Source organism: Microtus ochrogaster, unplaced genomic scaffold, assembly GCF_000317375.1.
Source record: "Microtus ochrogaster isolate Prairie Vole_2 unplaced genomic scaffold, MicOch1.0 UNK29, whole genome shotgun sequence".
Classification (NCBI taxonomy): domain Eukaryota; kingdom Metazoa; phylum Chordata; class Mammalia; order Rodentia; family Cricetidae; genus Microtus; species Microtus ochrogaster.
The window spans coordinates 958356-976123 of NW_004949127.1; the positions used below are offsets into that span (position 1 = coordinate 958356).

The 17768-nt window shown below is 47.3% G+C and overlaps 1 protein-coding gene across 4 annotated transcripts in view; it reads left to right on the plus strand.

Moving 5' to 3' along the window:
• Ncald (neurocalcin delta) overlaps nucleotides 1-17768 on the plus strand; it is a 357614-nt gene that overhangs the window by 317135 nt on the left and 22711 nt on the right. The window lies entirely within an intron of this gene.

Below are 17768 nucleotides of genomic sequence, written 5' to 3' on the forward strand. Positions count from 1 at the left end.
GAGAGACAGCCCCGGTTCAAGTCGTTGCTCTGTGGCTTGCTTTGACACTTTGAACCCTTATTGTACGTGAGAAAGCACTAGCATTGAACTTCTGCCTCTGAATGGTTTCCTCAAAGAATGGGTTCTTTGAGGAAGCTCATCGGCCCATGGAGACCATGCACCCAGCTAGCGATGAGGCTTAATCTAAAAACAATTGAACTGATTATAGAGTAAATACTTTAGAAGAGAAAGACCAATGGCCTCATTTCAGGATAATGTAGTTAGTCCAGGAGCTGCAATCTAGTCAAACACGGAACCATGATTAAAACATAGGCACTAGAGAGCGAAGCAATAGCTTCAAAAGGCTTGACTGAAGGGCCGTGAAAGCCTGCCGAGCTGGACCCAGGTTGTCTTCAGTGTAGAAAACACTCACACATGCACTCATACACACGCATACTCACACACATGCACACACATACACACACACACACACATTGTACGGGGAGAGAAGCAGAAGATGACACCTCTTATTACATGCTGCTGCTTTGTGGAACCATCGGATGTCATAGGCTCGCCGGCCTTCAGAGAGCCCAGCTCTGCCCTCCATGCACACTTCTTGTCCTGTGTTGCCTTTGTCAGCATGCACCGTGATACACTTGTGGGGGCGGATGTTCTGCTGTTGTCTCCTCTGCACTTTCTTCCTGACCGCCAGTGGTAGGAGCTGGGCCATCTTGGATAGCCCACTGGATCTCTGTGCTTCCTCTTCTTTCTCTTGGGTGATTGTAGTGCCAACTTCAGGGGTGTTCATGAGGATTAAATATTAGCGTGTGTGCACCCCTGTTTCCTAGCCGGGGCTTTGTAGGGGTCTGGTCAGTAGTGAAAAGTCACTACTCCCAGTTTCAAAGCCATTTTCACACTCTTGGTACTGCTTGGGCCCAAGTCTAGGCTTATATGTATTTTAAGCAAGAGATGTATATTAGGGCTCTCTAAAGGAAATAACTGATAGACTGATTATATATATAATATATGATACATATATGTTCATTTTATATATAAATGGTATAATTAATAAATTCATATGGATAAATTAAAATTATATAAAAATATAAAAAAAGTCCAATATGTATTTGTGTGCAAGCAAACGCTTCCTTTTCCATGCCCTTTTAGGTGGACTGCCACCGGAAGGTGTGACCCAGGTGGGTGTTCCCACCTCAAATAATCCAACAATAAGAGTTGTTAGTAGTTCATGGCTGCTGGAGGAGGGGGAGCGACTTCCTCAGTGGTGTAGACACGGGCACGTCGCTCATCATCCATCAAAGAACCTCCACGTTCACACGAATAACCCTCGCAAGCTCAAGAGGGTCATGTAAAAAGGACATGAGAATAGGGCTTGCTGGGAGAAAGGGGTTCAGAGCAGAGCGAGGGGGACAAGGGGACAGGAGAGTGGAAATCACCTCTTTTCCAGCTGTTGGCAGATGTATGTGGGTAGATAGATGATAGAAAGATAGATAGAAAGATAGATAGAAAGATAGATAGATAGATAGATAGATAGATAGATAGATAGACAGACAGACAGACAGATAGATGGATGGATGTAGATGGATAGATATAGATAGGTGATAGATAGATGATAGAGATAGATGATAGATAGATGATAGATAGATAGATAGATAGATAGATAGATAGATAGATAGATAGATAGATAGATGGATGATAGGTAGGTAGGTAGATATAGACAGACAGACAGATAGATCCCATATGCACATAGATAGATAGATCCCATATATATATATGATTTATTAGCGCGGCTTAAAGCCTGTGATCCAGCTAGTCCAACACGGCTATCTCCTGGCAGGCAGGCCGAGAATACAGTGGTTGTTTGTCCTCGGGCTGTCTGTCTCAGCAGTCCCAGTCAGGTGTTTCTGAAGAGTTGCTGATTCCGTGTAGGAATCCGGATGAAGTAGGTTCTCACATAATGGAGGGAAACCTCAGCAACAGGATAGATGAAACTGCCCTGGAGAGTCAGGACAAGCAAATGCTTCCTTTTCCCGTGTCCTTCACATGGGCTGCTGCCAGAAGGTGTGACCCAGAAAATCCCTCGCCGGCGCCCAGTTGATTCCGGATGTGGTGCACACCAGGATCAGCCATTACAAGATGGCCCGTTAGAATAGCCAAGTGCACCTGTTAGCCAAAGAGAAACAGGAAATTATTCTGAATCAACAGGAGCATGAGTAATAAATTTGAAATATTTTTCTTTTTTTTATAATTACTAGACTTTCCTTTTTAAGATTTTTTTTTTAAATTCAGTGTTTGTGTGTGGTTGTGTGTTCATGCGTGCAGCGGCCCTCCAGGGCCACAGGTGTCATACCCCGCCCCCTGATCTGAGTCACAGGGGGTTATGAAGCCACCCAGTGTGGGCACCTGAAGTGAAATAGAATCCTCCCAGGAGCCGTGTTCACTCCTAACTGCTGAGCCATCTCTCCAGTCCTGAGGATTCTTCTGGCGGATCCTTCTCAAGCTGCCTATGAGGGCTCCTGGTGAACCTGGGAATGGGCTGTGTGGCCGGCTTTCTCAGGGGCAGCCAGAGAGACTTGGCTTGGTCAAGCCTTGAGCGCCCTCCTCCACTTACCCTAAGGCACTGCATAAACAGTCCTTTTTCCCTTTATAAAAAGCCTGGACGCTTGGCTGTGGCCGCTGGGCGACTGTGATCGCTTCCTGCTCCCACTGTGGGGACACGAGTTAGCAGAGATTCCCATGGGCCATTTCCTGGTCGCGTTTGACCTCAACACAGAAGATATGGCAGATGGACACCAAAACAGGCTCCCCTACCTACAGGAGGACCTGATTCTCCAGATGTTCTCAGGCCCCAGCAGGAAGAGCTTTGAACACAGCACCAGGCTGAGGATGCGGGTGTGGGGCTAAGGGATGGGATGACCTTGTGTTTAGCGTGCCCAAGCCCCAGGGCTCAGTCCCAGCACCCATTCAGCATGCCCAGGCCCAGGGCTCAGTCCTAGCACCCACTGAGCATGCCCAGGCCCAGGGCTCAGTCCCAGCACCCAAGGAGAAAGGAAACCCATTCAAAGCTCTGCCTACAGTCTCTCCTGTTAGCTTTGGCCAGACTTCTTGTTTATGCCAACGTTATTTATTCCTCGGGCCATGAACACTACCCGAGTGAACTTTGACTTATATGATGCTGTGACTTCCTTTGAAGGAGGGGTTATTTAAAATGTCCCCATTTCTAGAAGCTAAACACTGTTTTGCTCAGGAGCGATGGGGGAGGGGATGCGCTGCTCCAAAGCTGGAGCGGGTTCTGATCCAGGACTAGCAGATAGACCCAACCTCAGCTATCAGCCCTGACTTCCCAGGTGAGCCTGTGTGAGAGGCACAGCCTGGAGATTTGTCGTGAATGATGGAAGCTGTGGGAAAAGAGAAAGGAGCCCTCGGAGGAGTGAGGGCCAGCGACTCACCCTCCCTCTGTCTTACGTTCCCAAGTTTTAGGGGCTTTTTCTCAACTCAGTGCCCAAGTGCGTTTTGCATTTTTGGGTGTTTGGCCATCTTCTCCTAAGGGCTACATGAGGACACGCTTCTGAGTTTTTCCATCCTGCCTGCTGGCCTGAAGGGACCCCACTGTCCCATCCTGGTGTCAGGTGAGACCTCTTTTCCTGATGTTCCCTGCCTAGGAGTCAGCTTCATACTTAATCACGAGCCGCTGCATTCAGAGAGCTCCTGCATGCTTCATCCTGCGGGCATTTTATAATTCCGTCTCCTCAATCTGTGAAGAAACTGGTTTATTGTCATTCTACCTCCTCTGTCATCTCTGACTGATAAAAATTGCCCCCATATCTAGCTGTCACAGCTGTGTCTTGTGAGGGAGTCTAAGGAAGGAGGGCTTTGGAGAGTTGGGAGGGAAATCTTCACTTTCTCTTTGTACTTCCCTGGTGTCCCAGTTACGCTTGTTATTGTTGGGTTGAAACACCACGACCAAAGCAGCCTGGAAAGAAAGGGTTTATTCAGCTTACACTTCCATCACTGAAGGAAGTCAGGACAGGAACTTAGCAGGGCAGGGACCTGGAGACAGGAGCTGATGTAGAGGCCATGGAGGGAGCTGCTTACTGGCTCGCTCCTCGTGGCTTGCTCAGTCTGCTTTCTTATAGAAGCCAGGACCAGCAGCGCAGGGACGGCACCACCCACAAGGGGATGGGCCCTCCCCCATCAATTATTAATTGAGAAAATGCCCCACGGTCAGATCTCATGGGGGAATTTTCTCAGTTGAGGGTCCCTCCTTCCTGATGACTCTAGCTTGTGTCAAGTTGACATAAAACTAGCCAGCAGCCCACCTGCAGCATCCAGGTGAGCACCTGTGCTCTCCCCAGTAATCATCAAGCCCCCTTCACATTCCTGAGCCATTTGGGTGATAGGCCCAAACCACCATGATAACCACCTCTGAAGCCAACCTTGTCATGAAGATAGCTCCTACCCTTCTTGTAGATTAAATGTTTTCCTGCTAGAACCTTTTCTAGCCTGTACCTTTTGAAGGTAAAGAGCGTGGTTTCTGAGGAAAGCAGTTATCTCTCTGGTCTACCAGCTGACAGACACCCTCAGCCTTCCATCCCATCTGGTGTTTAGTCTGCCCTGTTACCCAGGCACATGTACACACAGCTTTCAAGAAATGCTGGTGATGGAATTCCGCAGAGCATCTCTTTGGGGAAAACAAAAACAAAACAAAAACATGATTCTTAGGTGTGTTATGGGGCACGGTTTACACTTTTAGCTAGGAATAATGTTCATTCTGACTTTTTTAAATAAAATATTTCTATGAATCTTTTGAGGATTTCAAGCATGTATGCAATGTAGTTTGATCTCATTTACCCCCTAACTGTTCTTCCAGATCCAGCTTCCACCACCATTCAAATGTCCTTTGAAACACACACACACACACACACACACACACACACACATTTAGAAAACTCACCAGTCCAATTTATGCTGTCTGTAAACATGCAGGTGTGGGGCCATCCAATAGAACATGGTTGACCTCCCAAGGACCACACCCTTAAAGAAAACCAACGCTTCCTTCCTCAGAAGCCAGCAACTGCCAACAGTGCCTCACCTAAGGGTGGGGGCTCATAATCCCCTCCCCGTCACTCCAGTTACTAAGGACAAGTCTCATTTACATAAACATTCTTTAAACACACCAGAATCTTTGTAAACTAATAAGGAATACAGCAAGTATCAGGTTGTTGTGTTTGAGTGTAATATCACACTTAAAATACAGGTGCTAAGGTTTTGAAAAATGATCCAACTCACTCTTAATCTACGACACATGCTCACTCCTGTTTGGTGCTGGGCTTCTGTATACAATCCTTTTGTTATCATTGGTTTCTCTGTGAACACAATCAAATCTTCATTTTACATAATTTTATCATGATGGATCATGCTACCCTTTAAAAAAAAGCAAGCAATTGGCTTGGAAAATTAGAATGATGTTCTCTATCATTTCATATACTGTCACATATCCCCAGAGGCATGAGAATATTGGCAAATTCATGCCCCATTATTCAAATAGAGTCACTATCCCCCACACCACACCCTTGCCTGTATAGCTCTCTCTCCTTTGACAAAATTGCTCACATGAATTTCATATTTTTCCTCTGGCATTCTTTAGCTATAATCACTCTGTTCCAGCCCATGCTCAAAGTCTGGATTCGTGAGACTTTGAGAGTAAACATATCGGAGTGCTCAGACATAGCCTCAAGGTGGAAGAATGAGGCCGTCACTTCCAGTCATTTGCATCATGGTTTTATTTGTGCTTCGGAATGTGCTGTGCCTGCCTCATAAATCTAAGGTGTTTGCTGGTTATGCATGGTGAATGCATAGTTCTAATGTCACCTCTGCCTAGCTCATCTATGCAGCTCGCCACAGAGGCTGTGCTTGCTGGCCCCGTGTCCGCTAAGCAGCTCCTGCTAATAAACTCTGCAATCGTGCGTGGTTAAGCTTGAATGACCAGAAGTTACATCCATGTAGAAAAGACAGAAGGTGGTTTCTTTTGCACTTGCCATTAGTGAGGTTAGTACATTCCCAGGTCCAGCAATGGTGGGTAGTTTTAAGTATGTGATTATCTATTTGTGAGACTCACGGGTTGTAGAATGTTTCAGCTTGGCCTGGCCTGGTTAGCAGAGGGGCAAGTGTTAAGGTTTGTATGTGAGTGCACACACATGCTCATGTGTTTAGCCACTTTTTGATCACCGGATCATGAAATGTTAAGTCTATCTGATGCCACTCAGCTGTCCCAGCTCAGGTGTGAAGGCCAAGAGAAGCTCAGAGCGAGTGCCGTCCTTTATCTTCTGGGATTTGCTGTGATGTGAGGACTAGAGACTGAGCCACTCTTACTAGCATCGAGAAGAGCATACACACACACATATCCACATGCACGCACACACACACACACACACACACACACACACACACACACACACACACATCATCCTCCCTAAACCTCTGCTGGGCTTTCTTCCAAGTCCCTGTGCTGACTGAGGAAAATACAGTTTTCTGAACCTTGCTATCTAACCTGTTAGATAGCAAGTCTAACCTTGACTCTCCGATTCTTTAATATGGCGATACTCTTTCACACAACATTTGAAGGGTCTACTGAAAGAGAAATACTGTGAGCTTCCCGTAAATTCATCCAGCAAGGTACCGTGTTTCACTCGCGTTTGTAACACTGGTTACTGCTGGGCATAGACTTTGAGTCAGTCAGTGGTGAGAACGAGTGTGTTTAAAAGATGAACTGATTTGATCATAAAAGGCGCATCCTCTGTTTTACTAAGAACAGTTATGTCTTGTTTTACTGAAAGCTGAGCAGGAAGGTAAGGGGCAGAAGAGAACGGGTCACACCAAAACTGACAGAACTGAGTTATAACTCTGTCCAGTAGTGGACTTTTATCGAGGAGCCGGTATGTGCTGAGTGCTGTTCTAGACTCTTGGGTTGTGGGGATTGTGAGCAAGAGAACCAAAACTGTGCCTTTTCAAAGCCTTCTCAGTAGGGGAAGACATACAGTAAACCTCATAAAACGGTTAGTGTTGAAGTCTTCAGTGTTAACTAAGGCAGACAGTAACGTGCACAAGGAGGGTCAGACATTAAAACTGTAACCAGAGATGTGAGAGAGGGCTCCCTGGAAAGTTGATGTTGGGGTTACCTTGAAGGAGGTGAGCGGGTTGTGCCGGTGGATGCTATCCTAGCTGCCTTGAAACTGTACAGAGCGAACTCACTGCAGGAATATAACCGATGCAGCGTCTCCTTGGAGACCACCATAAAGGATGGGGTCAGAGGCACTGCGATGTTTTCTCTCCACGGTAGATGGTCTGTAGTGTTGGTTCTTGAAGCAGAGCACCTTGTGAGTGCCGGCTGGGTTCTTCAAGGAATGGCTGTGTAGGAAAGGGGTGGAATCGGGGAGCTGCAGCAGAAGAAATGGCTGCTCTTGCCAATGTGTGGCGGTTTGTTAGTGATAATAGTTACAGGAGAGGCGTGCGCAGTCTGCAAGCACAGCATAGGCCCTGGTGAAGTCCTCGCCTGGGTCCTTGTCTTCTCAGAGAACGGATTCCGCCGAGAGAGACACAGATGGTTTAAGCAAAAGCTGATTTAGCAAGGCAAACTGCAATCCAATATGAACACCCCAGGTGAGTGCGGCAGCCCATTGGGTTCTACAGTGTAGATTTCTAAGAAGTTTCTTATGGGCCTCTCCCTCCTGTGATGTCATTGCTAAGCTCCGCCCCCAGGATGCCACCTTTAGTTCACCCCTCTGTACCTTGCATGCTCTGGATTTTACTTCCCTGGGTATTGGGGGGTTTGCTGGTGGGATACAAAGAAAGCGCCCTGCCGTTCCATTTCTGAGATGGTGGCAAGAACCTACTTCACCTCAAGATGCTAACCACAAAGCAGCATTTTAACCCCCGGGCGACACTCCAACAGTGGTTTCCTTGGTTACCTCATCCATCATGCCCTGCCTATCTAGTCAGACAGATAGACTAGATCGACATGACACCCACCTCCCCACATCAAGTCTGCCTCGCCACCTCCTCTCACAGAATCAGAGATAAAATACAAATCAAGACAGGCCCTCTCTTGCAATTGGTTCAACATCTGGCTAGAGATGCTGACCTTGAGCAAATTGTGTAAATAACCAATGCCTGGCGTGGTTAAACAGAAGCTGTGACAGGGGTGTGTAGATGGAGCTCAGTTAGGTCTCAATGCTCAGAGGTCTCTGGAGAGGGAGGATGTTGGAAAATGCGAGCGCCTAGGTAGAAAGGATGGTCTTTGGGGCTACGGCGCACAAAAGAGATCTGGGGGAACAGGAATACCCAGGGAGACCAGTAAGGGGTGCCATCCGTGTCAGGAAACTGAAGGCTCCTCCTACAGAAGGTACTCACCACCACTTTCTGCTCCGGCACTCCCCAGAATCACATGACTGAAGTCACTGATGGCACTCACCCATCATTCATGGCTTCTAGCTACAGAGTCACAGCCTCCCATAACCAGGAGGGAGGGACGGAGCGAAATGGAAACACATTATCACCAAGAGTTCACTAGTAGACCAAGCTGGTCTGAACTCACTGTGATCCTCTTGCCTCTGCCTCCTGAGTACTGGCTCAAGGCCTGTGCCACCAAGCTTAGCTTCTTAAGTGTTTTACAGCCAGTCACACTGTTTCCCCCACCTTACCTTGGTTTCCCCCCCTTACAGTGGCAGTTACTCATGCCCTACTCCATCCAAAAATACTTCACGGAAATTCTAGCAACAAACAATTCAATAACCTTTATTTCAGTTCAATGATGGCTTTATTTGCTTGTAAGTTTTTGTTAATCTCTTGTGTCCGATTTATAAATTAAACTTTTTCATGGATACATATAAGAAAAATAGCATAGTTATGTATGGGGTCACTACTCTCTGTGGATTCAGACATGCGCACAGGATCTCAGAACATATCCCATTCAGATAACAGGGAACTACCAAAATGATGCATTCTTCTGGTGATGAGACAGGTGAAAAGGGATGTTTCCATATTTTAAGGAGGGAAAAAAAATATTGTTAGACAATACTCAGTTGAGATTTTTCTATCAAAAATATGTTTTATTGATATCAATGTAAAAAATAAAGCTTTGAAAAGAGCCCAAGGCCAGTCCTTCCCCAGTCTAAAATGCCTATGCGGTAAAATAAGTCCTCCAGTGTCTTAGAACCTGCAGCCCTGAGCTCACCCAGAGAAAGTAGGGCTTCATCTCCTGCCGCGGGGGAGACGACAGAAAGAACAGTCTATCGAGTCTGCAGCCCAGCAGCAGCCTTTGTGCCAGGTCAGCTTACGCCCTAACCCTGTCACCTCAGGCAGGGAAAGTGGTCGTAGGTGAGTGACCGTCACCCAGGAAGCATGAGGCATTTCTTGGAAAAGAGACTTGACTGTAAGCAGTGGAACTGTTAACTCTGACTTCAGCGAGCCACTTAAACTTTCTTCCTTCCTTCCTGATTTATGTGTGTGCCTATGTGAATTTACTTGTACTACCTGTGTGTGCAGGAGTCCATGAAGGTCAGAAGAGGGCACCCAATCTCCTGGACCTGCAGTCACAAACAGTTGTGAACTGCCGTGTGAGCGCTTGGCGCTGAACCTGGGTGCGCGGCAAGAGCTGCAAGCTCTTTTAACGGCCGCGCCCTCTCTCCAACCTCTTCAGCAAGCTATTTTGTTATCCGCGTGGCGCTGTGAGTCCTAGACCCTTACCTCAGCTTGTCTTCCCACAGACTAGAGACAATACTCTGTTTCAGAAAACGATGATGTCGGGAAGTTAGCCGGCTCCCCAGTCCTCCCCTCCACACCTAACTCCTCCCTTGATGCGTTCGGCTTAACGTCCTAAGCTGCCTGAGTGTGCAGCCAGCTGCTTTGGGTGGCCTCCTGTCACACTCCGCTAGTTTTACAGCAGGGACGCTATCGGGCCCCTCCAGTTCTTGCTAAGTCATGCTTTTCCCTGGTAAGAATCATAAGCAGACAGTGCAGGCATGAATTTGTAGAACTGAACCATCAGTCAGATGCGAACACCTGAAACAAGCACGCTTTTCCTGTTGTTCATAGCATGTGTAATCTTCCTGAGATTTTTAGGAACCGTTTCTCTAGCTGTGTGTTCATAATTGAAACAGAAGAGGCAAAGCGACCGCTTAGTGCGAGGGTTGAGCTCCCTACAAGAGGCAGGCGTTTCAACCACCCTTCTCTCTTCTGGGGACCGCTGAGGGTTCTGGGTCCTTCATTACAGCCAATGTGAGTTTGGCTGCTAGCACCTTGTTGTACATTCCGTTTTAGGAGAGCTTGGTGCAGTATGCACGGAGACTTCTCCTCCAAAGTTAGCCAGGCTGCCGAGGGTAAGTTATGGGCTTTTCCCTGGAAAATCTAATTCTGGGAGCAGAGGAGTGAAGACAGGGAGTTTTCAGAACCTTTTGGGGAATCACAGAAGTGCAAGGCCACATGCTCCTCCCCTCACAGATGCAGAACAGAAGAAGGGGGACCGCGCCCTTCGCTGGCCACCGCTGTCTTTAGTGGAGGTGTGGTGGGTTTGTTTGTTTTGAACTGTGGTTTCTTTTCTTTTTAGATAGAAAGTTGGCTTCACCTATCAAGTTCTTGGTTCTCTAGTGATGATTTGGTGTCTTCTCATTTATTTGTTGTTTTCCATCGATACCAAAATCTATACTTCTCTTCTTCCCTTCCCTTCTCTCCCCTCCAATCATCTCCCCTCCCTGCCCTTCTTTTCCCTTCCCTTCCTTCCCCTCCCCCATCCCTCCTCCCTTCCCTTCTTTTTCCTTTTTTCCCCCACTTCCCTGGAAGATTGCATGTGGCCCAAAATAAACTAAGAAATCCCACACTGCCCTTCTTGGAGTAAACCGTTGAGAATGCCAGTGTTTGAGAAGCAGGTATGTCTCACCTGAGGAAACACGGAACTAAAGCAAAGATCCTTGAGAAACGTGCAGGGTGTCTGGAACAAAAAGAGGCTGAGAGTACACTGGCATTGACTCGGGGTCTGCACAACTCTTGGACAAGCAAAGGGGGCACAGACCATGTTCTGAGGGTGCCCCATAGGAGTCTGGGTAGACATGGGGTACACAGAGTATTTCAGATTTGAAAACAACTTCTGTTCCTACGCTTTGGCTCAAAAAACCCCAAAGCAAACGAAGGAGCTAAGCAGCGGAGTGACATAGTCTGGCTTGTGGTTTTAAAAAGTCACTCCAGGGGCTGAGCGAATAGATTGGGGCTGGAAAGTGGGGCTCAGGAAGAGAAGACCTTACAGGACCAGGAAGGACCACTGGTGTCCTCCCTGGGGTGGTGATGAAGATGGCGGGCAAGGTGGATTGGAAATTTCGGTGAGAGAATCAATGTCTTATGCCAGAGGAATTAAAACAACAGAAATCACAGGCGACCCTTGTCTCTTGGAGTGAGCAACCAGAAGGTGGGGCGGGAAGTCCTTTATAGAGATGGGGTCCACTGGGATCCGGGAACCCGGGAGTCTCCAGCGCCTGTTCATTCTGAGCACTTTTCAGTGTGCAGCCCTGAACTGGGCACGCAGGACGCCCACTGAAAGGAACATGGTCTCTGCCTCTGTGCGTGATCCTACACAGAACCCGCCAGTTCTGCCTTCTCATTCTCCTTCCTTGGTTCTATCCATTGCCTATGGTCCAAATGTCAGAGCATAAGGCCCCAGGCACAATGGCTCTGGAGACTTAGAACGAGTCTTTGGCTGCACGCTCTATACATGCTGAAGCCTCCCACATTCGTATTGGCTGTGTGGACCCCTTCTGACTCCAAACTGCAGATTCCTGCAGCCATGTGTATAATGGACGTGAACTTCTGTTATATTTGGCCCCCTCCCCTCTGTGCCCCCACACCTTATAACCCGGGAACCCTAGCATCGAGCTGTTGTATCTGGAATCCAGCGACCTGTCCCACCATTGCTGCTGTGAATGCCCCGATTCCAGCCAGCACAGCCTGTGGCTGAGCCACCGCAAGGCCTTCCTCACGGGTCTCCCTCAGGGTTCTCCGTTGTGAGCTTGTCTTAGCCCCAAAGCCACAGCAGTGGAAACAAAGCACACCTTCACTCCTCTAGCTCGAGGCCAAGCCCTTGCACAGATGATCTGATCCCTCGTGGCCCTGCCGGCCTCATCTTCTCATCCTCTCATGCCCTGTGCTCTGCCACATTCTGTGTCATGCTAAGTGTGCCCCTAGTTCAGTTTAGCCATTCTCTGACCTCTTCGTGGCTCTGCTCTGGTCCATGGTACTTTCTCGACGGGGCCTTCTCTGGCTTCTTAGCCAGAACTCTGGCTCATCTGGCACTCGCCTCCCGTCCTCTTTACCTTCTCCGTGGCACGCATCTACTCAACATTTCACTTCCTGTTCTCATTTCCTATATTACTGTTCTTATTTCCTGTATATCTCTTGCCACTGGTTAGAAACACCATTTAGGGAGGACCTCCACCTGCCTGGCCCCCGTGTGTCCTCAGAACTCTCTCCGACAACACTTGGTGCCTACTAGTGACATAAAGGGGCCACTAGGAGACTGCTCTTCTCGTCCTCTTCCTTCTGATGTCTTATGAAATGGTTATGATTTCTGCATGCGCTTTGTTCATAATATAATAAAGGGCAGAATGAAAAAGCCAATGCCCAGACACCCATGGCTGGCTTCTCAGAGAGCTGTGGGACTTAGATCGGGTCAATCAGTGTTTGAGTTTTAATCTCTTTGCTAATAAAATGGAGAAAGTCTACCCTGCCGGTCACACAGTAAACGTGAACGTTCAGTAAAATAGCGTATGAAGGATAATTGTCTTACTCTTTTATTTTCCTGAAACAATATCTGAGGCTGTATTCACATGAAAGCCAGTTTATTTATTTCACAGTTTTGGAGGTAGAAAGGCTATGGTTGGGTGGCTCTGTCTGTTGACCTCTGTAAGGGCCTTTGAGTCATGTCACAGCATGGTAGGTGTCATGTCAGAGGTACATATGACACTGAGAGAGGTCACATGGCAAAACAGAAAGCAGGAAGCTGGGCGGGGGCAAGCCTGTCCCTTCTGTAATAACCTATTTTCTCAAGAGCTGATGCAAGGGACTTATCCCTCCCTGCAAGGCAGCATTACATCAACTGAGATAGAGGAACCCCACAACCTACCTACCTTCCACCAGGCCTCGCCTCTTAGTGACTCTGCTGTCTCAGCACCGCTGGGAACCAACCTGCAGCACACCAGGCTATGGTGTTACAACAAAACCATTCCTAACTCAACACCAGACCTTTCTATATGCAATGCCTCACCGCATCCTCACGTCAGGAGAGCAGACTGTGAACCTGCAATAAACTCATTTCACCGAGGCGCACTCCCGAATCATTTCCTCAACAATTAAACAACAGAGCTAGCCTTTGAACCCAAGTGTTTTCTTTTTTAAAAAAAAAAATCTTATTTATGTGTGTGTATGTTCGTGCATGGGCAGGTGTGCTACATGGTAGATCTCCTGGGGATAGGAGTTACAGGGGCTGTGAGCCTCCCAGTGTGGGAATGTGGGTGATGGGGACTGAACTCGGGTCCTCTGCAAGGGCAGTGCGTACTCCTTCCTGATGAGCTATCTCCCAGTGGGGGAATGTGGGTGATGGGGACTGAACTCAGGTCCTCTGCAAGGGCAGTGCGTACTCCTTCCTGATGAGCTATCTCCGGCTCCTGAATCCCTGCACTCTCCTCTGTCCTGTTATGTCCAACAGCACAAAATCAGCTAATGGCTGTGAAGCAATGAAGAAGATCTCACCCAGGGCTCAACTTCTGTCTCTGTCTAGTTTCTTCCTGACCATTAACTAATGCAGTATTTCCCTGGAGTTATTCTCCATGCCCTTCATCTATTCAAATAGGCACACACTCCTGTTTTCCAAAAGAAAACCCCCAGACCTTCCTCCCCTCTACCCAAAGAATGAAAGTCTATCACAGGTCTACTCATGAATGAAACCTATCACAGGTCTCCAGGTCTACCCACGAATGAAAGTCTATCACAGGTCTACACATGAATGAAAATCTCACAGGTCTACCCATGAATGAAAGCTTATCACACGTCTCTGGGTCTATCCATGAATGAAAGTCTCACAGGTCTACCCATGAATGAAACCTATCACAGGTCTCCAGGTCTACCCATGTATGAAAGTCTATCACAGGTCTCCAGGTCTACCCATGAATGAAAGTCTATCACAGGTCTACTCATGAATAAAACCTATCACAGGTCTCCAGCTCTACCCATGAATGAAAGTCTATCACAGGTCTACCCATGAATGAAAGTCTATCACAGGTCTACCCATGATTGAAAGTCTATCACAGGTCTACCTATGAATGAAAGCTTATCACACGCCTCTGGGTCTATCCATGAATGAAAGTCTCACAGGTCTACCCATGAATGAAAGCCTATTCCAGGTCAAGGCTTCTGGTTTCTTTCTGGCCAAGCAAGTGCAGATGGTGTCATCGAGTTCAGACATCAGTACTCAGTCGAGGAATTGTTGACAGCTCCAGAAACAAACTCTGGATGGAGCTGCAAACGCCGGCTTCCCAGAAGACTTGGTTTATGCTCCTCTCTGTGTTTGTGTTACGGTCTTCCTGTGCTAATGAGATTGTGAATGTGGTTTAATTAGTGTTTACTGAAAAATAGCTGCACACAGATCAGCCTTCCGAGAGAGTTAGTCAGGATGTTGAGGCAATGTTGTTCCCTGTACAAAACAGCTAATAAGTGAGAAGTACTTTATAAGGCTGGGAAAGGACCGGAAGTTGGCTTTGAAGAAGCAGAGCTTTGTTTCCACAGGAAAAGAAGTCACTGCTTAGACAGGTAGATTTAAACATTAAAATAGTAAACCCCCCATTTCCTCAGGCACCAGATGATTTGCAGATAACAGAACTGTAATGGTGGCGATCTGATTGGAAACACGGCAGCCATCTGATTGGATGGATACCATACCAAAGAGCTGAATCCACAGAACTCCCGAAAGGAGATCTTGAAATCGCTTGCAAATTCCAAATCCCACCAAACGTGTTGGCTGTCTGCAAACCTATGCATTATGTATCAACTCCTGTTTCTGAATTCTGGCCACAGGCAAATTGCCAACATAACAACTAAATGAGGGTTTTAAAATTCTAATACAAGCGAGCCTCTATCTTAGGGAGGATTCTTACTTCCAGGAGAGGGAAGTGAACATTATTGGGATGCTCAGTTTATAAATCCAATCTGTGCTTCATTTGTAGGTTAATTTTTTTTCTCTGTATAAGTGGGTTTCGCTCAACCTCACATTCACAGGGAGCTCTAAATGAGGTCTCCCTGCAGCTGCCGCTCACGCTGATAGCAGGAAAGTCCACCTCATGGCCTCAACCCCTCAGAGGTTGCCTCATGGGAGTCAAGCAGAGCCAGGTTCCAGCTGCAGGGCAGAACTCAGATTCTCAAAGGAGTGAGACTGAGTGCCAGAGCTAGAGGAGGGGACAGGCCTCATCGTTTCCCCCGCACAGCAGGTCACCATTAACAAAGATGTGTGTTGCAAAATAACCAGCGAAGAAGAAGCTTTGAAGATGTTTGAGATGATAATATGCTAATTAGCCTGCTGACCATCACACTGGGCACACGGCTATAGAAACATCGCATTGTAAGCCACATATATATAATAACTATGAGTCAATTACAGAGACAATAAAACCAACCAGTCGGGCGATTTCTAAGGATCCTAAGGTTTCCCCATCTATGGATGTTAGAAAGGTTTGAGCCCTGGGAGTAGCAAACACTGCCCTTGTAGGAATTTCTTCAGAGTAAGGGCCTCAGACAGTTCATTACCAGAAGCCCTGAGACCAAGCTGCCGCTCTAACCACTGGGTGGTTTCTAGTGTGACCAAGAGCATGGGAAAGCCAGTTGCCTCCTGGCAACACCTCCTCTTCCAGGATGATCCTGCGTGTCCATCTGCAAATTAGTCATCTTTCTGTCTACCAGCAATGTTTTTCCCACTCGTTCCTTTGGCCTTAGTTCACAACAGGCCCAGTGGGATGAGCCCCAGCGAAGCAAAGCCAGCGTCTCCCAGTATAATCTGCTGCAGGGCAGACTGTGTGTGTGTGGGGGGGGGGGGTGATAAATATACCAACGTGGGAAATCAGTCAGAATTAAGATTGGGCTGTATTGTCCTCAGATCGCCTGTAAATGCAAGGGCGCAGACTCTTCTATGACAAGGGGTGTATTTTGACTACAGTCCTAGCTAGTGTTGATGGTCACCATGACAAAGTCTCTAGTCAATTTTGAGAGGATTTTGCCTAGATCAGATTGGCCTGTGTGTATATCTCTAGAGGATTGTCTCAATTGTTAGTTGATACAGGAGGCCCCAGACCAAATACATCTCACCTACTCAGCATTCAGGCATCCCAGCCCACTGTAGAACAAAGCTCTCAGCTGTGGGTCAGGACTGCACATGAGATCCCTCAAGGGAATGGGTAGCATGCGAACACGTGGCATCGTGTAAAAGGCTTCTCGTACCAAAGATTAATTCAAGGACTGGAGCGCTGGCTCAGGGGTTATAGCACTGGCTGCTCTTGCAGAGGACCACAGTTCAGTTCCCAGCCCCCACAATTCCAGTTCCAGAGGGTCCAATGCCCTCTTCTGACCTCCTTAGGCACCAGGCCCACACAGATACACATTGTGCAGGCAAAATTTTCAAACACATAAATCTAACGTAATTTTTTTTTAATTTATTTATTTACTATGTATACAATGTTCTGTCTGCATGTATGCCTGCAGGCCAGAAGAGGGCACCGGACCTCACTACAGATGGTTGTGAGCCACCATGTGGTTGCTGGGAATTGAACTCAGGACCTTTGGAAGAGCAGGCGATGCTCTTAACCCTGAGCCATCTCTCCAGCCCCTCTAACGTAATTTTTAACTCAAAGTCAAACACACAATGAATCCGAGATGTTTCCAGCGAAGCTTGTGTGAATTGCGCCGTGGGACATCACTGCAGCGTTGGCTCCGGAGGCTCGGTGTGCACACTTTGCACCACACAGCCCACTGCCACACCACACAAGGCCAGTGATGTCTGCCTGAAACAGCACAGCTGGATTCAAGTCTCCTTCATATTGGTCTCCAGCGTGTCTATTCTGTGTACAAAGGCTTCCATTCTGGTGAAAGCAGACAGGTTTAATCACAGACAACAAAGATGCTTCATATCTTCCTTCTGCCTACCTTCCTCGTATTTGTCTGGAATCAGTGTATCTCTGGGTTAGACTGTGCGAGGCAAACAAGCACACCCATCTCATTAGTAGCTAATTCTGCTGTTACCTTTAGCAACTGGGAAATGTTTATAAAAGAATTGTTTTCAAATGTCTGGTTTTTTATAAGTAAGTGTTTCATTTGCATATCTATGTTATACACTTGTGACCCATAATCGTGTAAAACTGTTTTGGGCAAGAAGAGCCGCAGTGGAAGGCCCGCTGGAGCGTATCTGCAGCCTCCTTGTGGACAGTGCCGCCCACGGAGCAGAGGTGCAACCGTGCCATGCAGTTGGGAGAGCATGGAACCAGATATCATTGGTCTGGGTGATGCCCAAAACTCAAAATTCACAAAAGTACAATTCTGCTGGATATGAATCACTTTCGTACCATTGTCAAGTTGAAAAAATAATCTGGGAACTAGATTTAATAACATATTTAAATATGTCCACACACACACAGTGTGGAATCACTCACACTGAAATACATATTTAAATATGTCCACACACACACAGTGTG